Raw genomic sequence first — 10,346 nt, forward strand, 5'->3', positions numbered from 1 at the left:
AATTGTACTTTTATTGTCTAATTGTCTGAATTGAGTGGACAGAAATTAAGTTTAATTCAAGAATTGTACGAGTACTTAGATAGCAATAGGATTGTTTGAGATTAGAATTGTAATTAAAATATTATGGTTAAATTGACACTCACATTTTATTAATTTTAACAATTCTTAAGTAAACACACATGTGTCTTTCTCTTGCTGCTATTTTCAAAGATCTAGCTCACAAGCATTCTGCAAATCCGAAATAATTGAGCCATTTTTAACGCCCACTTTTATGCTAAATCATTACACCGAAATGTAACCTTTCAGAGAAGCCTGCCCAATCCATTCTCGAGAACTGCCTTAAAACTATTGTTTCAAGGAAAATGATAAAAAGTTATAACTCTATGTCAGTCTAAAGTGTATTCGAAATTTAAAAAAGCAAGCAGCCATTGTTGAGAAAGTGAACAATCCATTAAGTAATGTGTTGCTATTGATTATGGCATTTTCTTTAAACTCGATTTTAACTACTACTACTACGTACGTAGCTCTACAGCCCGGGGTGGGCCTTGGCTTCCTTAACAATTCTACTCCACACATCTCTATTGGCTGTTTTTGTTTTCCATCCCGACAGCTCGATTTTAACAATAAAGTAAACTCTTGTTAACAGAACACAAGAGATCGGATGAACATTACAGAGAAATGGCACGTTAGTATTCTGCCTATTTTCATTCCTATATTACTATAATTTAAATTTTGTAGACCAATATTTCCAATTCCAGTCGTAGATTTATATTTCTGTAATCACTATATCAAGAAAATTTATTAATTACTGCGGTACCTGTGGAGTAAAATGGCAATTTAAATTTGTTAATTTACATCCACATTTAATCCACGCTATTAAGTAATCAATATAAGTTTTAAGACAATAATAGCACTTTAGAGGTAAGTCTAACCACTAATCTCTTCCAAAAGTGCACTTAATCCACAAAATATTACAAATCACAGTTATCTACATATATATGCAATTACGTAGTAGACCTAGTTTAAAGAAAGTCGTTGGAGCCGTAATTCAATTAGTAAAATAGTAGCCGAGCGGTCGAGGCGAGGCCCGCTTGGAGCTGTGCTACTTACTGAACTGGGTTCGATTCCCGGACAAGGTGTTGGGATTTTATGCAATAGTTTATATAAGAATTCTGTAACAAAGTATATTTGTTAGACGCCTCTGTCAATGACTCCTAATTTGGTAGCTGGACGAAAAGCACGCCTGAAAATATAGACATTACTTTACTTTAGTATTTTACCTGATTTTGACAAAGACAAATATAGTTGGTTTAAAAATTAAAATAAATTTGATGCAATTGAATGAAACCTTCGAAACGTAGCAAACTTCCACAGAATCTGATTAAAATCAATGTGCCTTGAGGGAAATGTTGGGAAGCGAAGAGATTGGCCTTCTGCACGTTTAGGTTCAAGTACAAATCCAAAAGATGACTGCCTAGAAACTTCTAAAAACAACTTCTGATCAAAAAATAACCTGCCTCTTTTTACAAATTACTTATCTGCAGCCAAAAATTAGGATATTTTATGGTTTTTGCTGACACAATGTTTTCATGTATCATTATTGCAACAAACGTCATAGCTATCTTTTACTCCAGAAAGTAGTGAAATATAGAAAACAAAAGAGAAAAAGTTAAAATTTTAATAAACTCCAACACAAATCATACAAAACTTTAAAATCATATCACACTTGTAGTTGATTTATAAATGTCACTTACATTTCCGCCTGTCTGTACACTGTACATTTAATAAAAATTATTAGAGCACTTGATGAATGGACCAGCTACACTAACCCTGCAGTCCTGCATTGTCACATTTTGCACATCACACTAGAGCTGAATCTCTCGCTGTCGCTTTATTTTATTAAAATACCATGAGTTGTGTTCTTAAACTTACAAGGCTGATTTGATGGGAAATTCAAAAACCTCACTTTTATTTCATTTCTATTAAATATAAATTTTTAAACTTTATACTTTTTTTAAATGTTTATATTTTATTATATTCATAATTTCATATCTAGGTTGCGACATCATTGTGTTATTCTCAGCTACTCAGCGTGTATCAGAACATCAAACTTCCTCAGGATGTCTATCATACATCTTATTTTTCTTTAGTATATAATTTTATTGTGGTTTCATTATTTTTGTATCTAAAACATATTATGTGACATAATATCTTTGAATTTTGCCATTATATATATGATTTTTGTACTTTAAGTCAATATAAATGCACTGGTTTGAAAAATCCATGTCTAGGTATTAATTTTATGTAATTCTCATTTATTTAAAAAGTTCGTTACCATTTTGCAATCACTTTCTTTAGTCATTATTAATCGTTAATACTGTTCTACGAGGGTCGTTTGAAAAGTCCGTGGAAAAATAAAAACTACTTAATTTTTTGGGGTAAACCTTTTTTATTTTTCAACATAGTCTCCTTTTAGGCTTATACGCTTCGTCCAACGCTGCTCTAGTTTGTTGATCCCTTCCGAATAATAGGATTTGTCCAAGTCTGAAAAATAGCCATTCGTTTCTGCAATCACCTCCTCGTTTGAATAAAGTCTTTTTCCCGCCAGCCATTTCTTCATATTGGGGAACAAATAGTAGTCCGAGGGAGCCAAGTCTGGAGAATAGGGGGGATGTGAAACGAGTTGGAACCCTATTTCCATTAATTTTGCGACCACAACTGCTGAGGTGTGAGCTGGTGCGTTGTCGTGATGGAAAAGGACTTTTTTGTGGGCCAATCGTGGGCGTTTTTCTTGCAGCTCGGTTTTCCAACGGTCCAATAACGATGAATAATATGCACCTGTAATAGTTTTACCCTTTTCCAGATAGTCGATGAGGATTATTCCTTGCGAATTCCAAAAGACAGTCGCCATAATCTTTCCGGCCGAAGGAACGGTCTTCGCCTTTTTTGGCGCAGATTCCCCCTTGGTAACCCAAGATTGTTCTTTGGTCTCAGGAGTGTAGTGATGTATCCATGTTTCAACCACAGTGACGAAACGACGCTTAAAGTCCTGCGGATTCTTCTGGAACAGCTGCAAACCGTCCTTGCAACACTTCACACGATTTCGTTTTTGGTCAAGCGTGAGCAATCGCGGCACCCATCTTGCGGATAGCTTTGTCATGTCGAAATGTTGATGCAAAATATTATGTACCCGTTCATTCGAGATGCCCACAGCACTAGCAATCTCACGCACCTTCACTCTTCTGTCATCCATCACCATATCATGGATTTTATCAATGATTTCTGGAGTAGTAACCTCAACAGGGCGTCCAGAACGTTCAGCGTCACTTGTGCCCATATGGCCACTCTGAAAATTTTGAAACCACTTATAAACTGTTCTAATCGAAGGTGCAGAGTCACCATAATGTTTATCAAGCTTCTCTTTAGTCTCCTGAGGCGTTTTGCCTTTCATAAAGTAGTGTTTAATCAACACACGAAATTCTTTTTCGTCCATTTTTTGAAAATCACTCGACTTCCTCGATTCAAACGAATGCCAAACACAAAGAAATAGACCGATCTGGCTGAAACTTGGTGTGTGTTCTTCCAAGAGATGCTACTAACTAAACATAACCTCGATACGCGCCAGACTATCTCTCTGACTTTGCATGGACTTTTCAAACGACCCTCGTACCTGTTAAATTAGTTCTATGTATGTAAGTATACTTTATTTCGTCTTTCTTTTTCCAGTATTCGCAACTGTATTACACTAATAGTATCATGCTGATGCAACAATCATAAATGATAGTGATACAAGTGCAACAAAAAAAAATCGAATCGAAAAAATAAAATAATAAAATATAAATCATAATAAAACAAAAGTCAATTGAACGGTTTGAATGAAAGTCATTCAACGATGGCCATCATAAGTTGGTTAATGAAAAGCACCCAATAATTTCAATTCGAAGAATGATGATCATTGACCACATAGCCGCGAGGCCACCATCGTTTCAGTCTGCGAGGAGGATTTGACAAGACAGTTGTTCGGGGACAACTAGCGGATTAAGGGTATTAAGGAAACGGGACTGGGGAAGGTCAGAAACAAATGGGATTCGCAGCTCGGTTTGGATGGTATGATGGCTCAGCATCAGCGATGGTTCGAAGGAGTTTTGACTGGAGGATTCGGATCCTGTTTAGGATTGAAAGCTTTGCTGGCCCGTGCAGTTCTAGTCCGTAAGTCCAGATAGGAGCAAGTAGAGCTAAGTACAGACTTTTCTTGTTTGTAGAGTCCTTATGTCTTTATTTTCTAAAAGTATTTCTTTAGATGGACAGGCAGATAATGTTTTAGGTACAGTAATTAATATCTATAACATTTTCTATTTTGCAAAAAAATAAACAATTTTTAATACAAATTAATATAATGAAGTTAAATAAGGATGATTGAGATAAATAAGGAGCTCAGCTTGAAAAGAAAGAAACATGAATTTCAATTTATTTAAGGCAGCAGCCTTATTTAGATGGCCAATCCGATTAAATTGTACCATCTTGCATTATAAATTCTAGAATTAATAAAATAATAAGAACATAATATATATTTGTATTTACCTACACATGAGGCGTCAGTACCTCATTAACAGTGCCGCACTCTGCTACCCTCGCAAGTATACTCGTTATGTGGCATTATGCACACTTTGGAAGCTGTTCTAATGGCCCCTAGATTTATCGCTTCTCTTCTGCACCCGTCTGCTCCTATGCATTAGCTACAAATTTATTTCCTCTCAGCTACTGCGTAAAATTATTAGCTGCTGCTGTTGTTTTATTATTATCTTTTTGTTTGCGTTAATGTTTGTAAATAATACACAATATGAAATTTAGAGTGCTTTAGTTTAGAATATCGTTCTCTTTAGTTTTATGTTGTTAATAAAATATTTTAATTTGAGATGTAAATTTAAATCTAGGAGCCAGAACGTTGTCGGGAGAATGATTGAGGGAATTAGGAGAAATAGATTTTTTGGGATTTTTTAAGGTTCCATTTATGAGACCAGCTCGGTGGTAGTGCATCTATCATAGGATATGCTGATCCTAAGTTCAGACAGAATGCTGGATAGATTTCTTTTCTGGCACATTGTCCGGTATCTCGACAGTCTTGCAGACTTGTCTAGGTATATTGTGAAGACAATCGCCGATGCCAACGAGCTTTGTTGTTCATTTAGCTTAATTATTATAATGAATAAAGAATAAAATTGATTTGATTAGTGAAGCTAAATGGTACTGAATTTCTATGCGAAGATCCCGGTTTGTCTTTAACGAGAGAACACTATCCAAAAGCACACTTTGTACTTTGAAAAATAGCCCCCCCCCAGCCGCCAATGACCTCAGATGTTTTGATGCCATAAATTAAGAAAATAGTACAGTAATAGACTTTAATATGGCAACTTTTGTTCCGAACTAAAAGACAGCAAGTGCAGAGTAAGGCGGAAGACCAAACTAACTCATCATCCTCTGATGAAAGTCCGCAACCGGTCAGGGATACAAAAAAAACAAGAGCTTCGACGGATAAAATCAGTGATTTTATTCAATTAATAAATCAGTACCTCGGAGGTACACAACACTATGTCCAATTTTAAATTTTTTACAGGAGAGCAAATGGAAGAGTTTTCTCGCGGTTTTTTCTTACTTATAAGCCCACGGGAGTTATTTTGCTTAAATCTTTGGTGGATAGTAAGTAACATGGATGCACCATAATGGTGATGGTTGGGTAATAAAAGAAGAAATATTGTATTAGAAACATTACAAAAATAAATTTTGAAAATATGGACTTAGTGTTGTGTACCTCCGGGCTACTGAAATACGAATACAAATACATTATTTGCTACTAATATACCGGACTATATTGAGTTTCTTTTTATGTGACGTATGATGGACTTAATCACGCAATCACCATTTGAAAATAAACTCGCGGCAGTTTGAGAGTCTCATATTATATTAGAAAATAAATTACGCAATTATAATAAGTAAATAAATCTTTGATTTTGATGAGAAAGTTTCTTCCCTACAAAAAAGTATGTTCTTTCAAATATAATACTAAATTAAAGTGAACAATAAATTGAAATATCAACAATTATTAAGGCAACCAAAAAAATTACAAAATTTTAACGATTATAATTTCTAAAGTTTTTTGTTCTCATTTCTTAAATAAATTTCTCAATAACATTTTTAACACTTTATATTTATTAAATGAAAGCATTATTAATTAATCTAAATAACAATTATCAAGACGGTACAAAGTTTTCACTAGCACTTTGAAAATTAATTATAATAGCCTGATTAAGGAAGTTTCATGTTTAATAGACAGGTTTCATGTTTAACGTTTCAAGGTCACATCCTATGTTAAGAACTTCTCTCATTTACAAAGTACTTGCTGCCTGTCAGATCGGATAAGGCTAAAACTTTACCTGTCCAAGACATTTTCAGTGCAACTATTTCAACGACTGTATCAATTTGGTGCGAAAAAGCTGATAGCTGTATGAGTTAACTTGCAGTGAAGGTAAACAATAAAGTAAGTTATCATACATAATGGGTTAAATTTATTTTATTTTTCATAAAATCAATAAATCAGCTTCCAACTGACAATTTTTATCCGTAAATATTTTAGTCTGTGAAGCTTGCCTTAAATTCGCTATTGTAATATTATGGCTAGTAGTTACGTAGTGCACCAACTGTCATGCCATAAAATCAAGAATGATGGAGTTGAATCCTAGTCCCCGAGTTGTATCTAAGCCCCTGGTTGCATTATTCTCGTCAGTTGTATCTACTCAGTTGAATCTTATCCCTCACTTAAATCTATCCCCCTCAGAAGTATCTATCCCTCTCAATGTACCTTTGCTTCCAAGTTGTATCTATCGGCTGTAACTATTCCCTTCAGTTTTACCTCTGCCTCTAAGTTGCATTTAAGTTCCTCAGGATTCATGTAATATCCATTTTTACATCAATATACTTCAAATAAATTAATATTTGTTTTATTTAGATATTTTTCTTTCTATATTCTTTCTTAAACTTAAAACCGATCAACCATTTTTGTAAAAATGAAAAAACCGGGGCACCTTAAGCTCCGAAATCCCACTTAGGTTCATTAATTTTCTACAAAGTTGTAATTCGAACAAACGCTTTTAATTCACTTTTATAATTTCACACATTTACATTATTGTGAATAACGTTGCGAATAACAGAAGATAGATAATTTTCTGCCATTCTTTAGCTTAACGGCTTCAACTATCCATCATAAGTTGATGAACCTGAATAGCACGTTTATCAAATTATCATCCAATCACTGGTAGTTCTTGAAATATAAACAAACGCAAAATAAAGAATATATATTGTAAAATAAAGAGCTAGTTAGATAGTGAATATAGCATTAGATAAAAGAGTGTAACAGATTTAAATATATACAGTATTGTTGTATGTTTATATAAGTGTACAGAAGAAGTTGGCTCTAGGAGGCAGTGCTATAATGTAGAATAATAACACACATTGACATTGTGAGTCAGTTATATGCAGAAGTCGCGTGATGCTTTTAGAAAATACTGGTAGTAGGTGTACACTAGTTGTTCTGATCTTAGAAAGAGGTTTATATCAAGTGAGTGCATGTTACTGCTATCTTTACCAATGTTTATGTGAATTTGTATTAGAGTGTATGGATATATTATACAAGTTGGTTCCAGACTCTTCTCCTATGTCTTTTCTTTATTTTTTTGAATTGAACAGCCTTTTGTATTTACATTATTTAGAGGTAATATAAATAAACTGGCCAATCATCTTCCACTGTAACTTATTAAAAAAATAATCAATAAATAAGTTGAAAATGGTGATATGTTTTGTGAGTTAGACATTCTAACATGCTGGGTACATGGAACTAAACTATATAGGTCTATGTTGCGGAACTCTTTTCGTATGTTATACTTCGCTGTAAATACAATACCATACTATATATTATCACGCAGAACCATGTTGTGCCAGAGCTCTTTACAATATTACATTTCGAGTGCTGTTGTCTCTCATAATTAATAATTTAAAATTTATATAATACATAGAATTCATTATCACAATACTTTGTTAATTTAGGAATTTAATTAAGAAGATATCCATTAAGGAGATAATAAGAAATATTTCTTCTTTTGTGACACTGCATAAAAGGCAATAAATGGTGTCTGTTATTAACTTGACAATGCAGAAAAAATATGCCGAAAAACAAGCACTGAAATCCGGTAGCGAGTCCGGTCAAGTTAAAAGAATGAGAATGATCAAATTGTCTAATTATTTTCTACTCTTCCTGGTAATCACTGGACATTCATAATTGTAATTACAACCGGGTTAATGTTTTGAGATGGCCTGAATTACAAAGTTTCATTTTAGCGCCTGAAATCGGTACTAACCCTACGACCATTCAAGACGGTGTCTTCAATAACTGAGTTCCCAATAATGGGGATTAGCTGAATGGTTAGCGAATACAGCATTTCAATGAATAGATCAGATTTCTAATCCGGTCCTAGATTTTCTCTACCTAGGAGCTTCTTACATCTCACTGCCCGGACCGAGAGAACACTATCCGGAGGCAGACAGTGCACTGAAAAAAGCTTCGAGCGCCAAAAACCTCAGATGATGACGCGCCTTAAATAAAAAAAAATTATAATAAACATGAGAAATGTGAGGAAAATTAAATATCTAATTTGAAAAACCTCATTTGGTTGGAGATCCAAGCAAACGCCCTACAAAAAAAACGACAAAATCTTGAATATCACTAACATTTCTGTCCCCTCCAGGTTTGTTTTTATCTAATTTAAATGTTATTTCAATTAGGACATGCATGAAATCCAAGCGTAGGCGCAATATCATACAAGTTTTACAGCCTTATACTTCAAGAATTTGAGTTTCCATCGCTGATTTGAACAACTGCTTTACTCATATCTGCTAATTACTTACTAATCTGGCTCTAAAGTCCCAGGTGGACTTTGGCCTCCCTGACAATTCCTCTCCAAATATCTCTTCTTGAAATTTTCGTCTCCATTCCGTCTCTCCGATTTCAGTCAGATCTTCTTTTTCCACTTTTTCTCTTCCCAGAGAATACCTTTCTTGTTACGTACAGGTATTCTCTCATAACTGCCAATCATGGATTAATAATCGTTCAGGTGTAGTAGAGGAGATTATTTTTATAGAAATAAAGTCTTGAATTTACTAGACTTATAACGGTTAATTAGCACTTGAGTGTAAATAGCAAAGCTCAGCAAGAACGAAGAAAACAAAAACGAACAAAAAAAAAGTTAAATAATGGAGCGAGTTTTGCGTGAAGCAAATTTAAATTGCTACATTGTAATTACAATTATAGTTTACATTGCAATAACACATGGTTAATTTTTGTATTTCCCCATCATCTTTGCTTAACATATCTAAGAAATTATAGTGCATTATCTAAACGTGCGGTGTCTAGGATGCCGCGTCTGGTGGAGGTATGTAATTTTGTTATTCGTCTTAATATTGATATTTTTTTCGTAATATCTCTTAGTACACCCATATAAACTGGACTGTAAGAAGACAATTACATAGGCCGCATATTGCAGGTTTTTGGATGTTCGAGTAAAGGGAGATACTGAAATAGCTTGCTGGTTAATATTGTACAATTAAAAGTAAAGTAATCACCTATTTTTCAGGCATGATATAACACACAACTCTAAATTAAGTTCAAACTTAACTAATTGGTACATTTTACTAATTAAATAAAAATGAGCTACTCGCTGGATTCGAACTGGAGATCTACTTGCAAGTCCAACCTCAAACTAATACATAAAACTCGCCCTCACGTATATATCGTTAATATCTCAAAAACATAAGACAAAGAAAGTCCAAACTAGGTATCTTGTTTTGGTAGTGTTATTACACCAACATTAAGATTTAATATATTTATTGCATATCATATTCAAGAAGTAATGCCAATATTCAATTAAAATATTTTTTTATCTTTTTGTAGGATAATTAACTGTACTTATTTATTAATTAGCTTTACCCGGCCTCGCATTGCTGTGGCTCAGTCCGCAGCGAAGCTGAACCAGATCGACTCGGTAATGGCATTCTCAATCGATTGAAAACTTTCTAAGCGCGATTTCTAAGCACAAATCTTTAATCATTATCTACTGAGAAATTCATTTCAAATTTGAATATTCCATGCGTGTTCGATCGAAAATATCTTCAGCCATGTGCGATTTATATTTCTCCTATAACTCTATTGGAGATGAAGGAGAGCAGGCGGTCAATATGATAGCAAACAATGCACGAATTTGATTTGGATGTGACGTGTTGCACGCGTCATTAATGCATAC

The sequence above is a fragment of the Rhodnius prolixus genome, unplaced genomic scaffold (genome assembly GCF_049639745.1).
Source record: "Rhodnius prolixus isolate KJV_2025 unplaced genomic scaffold, Rpr scaffold_1, whole genome shotgun sequence".
Lineage (NCBI taxonomy): Eukaryota > Metazoa > Arthropoda > Insecta > Hemiptera > Reduviidae > Rhodnius > Rhodnius prolixus.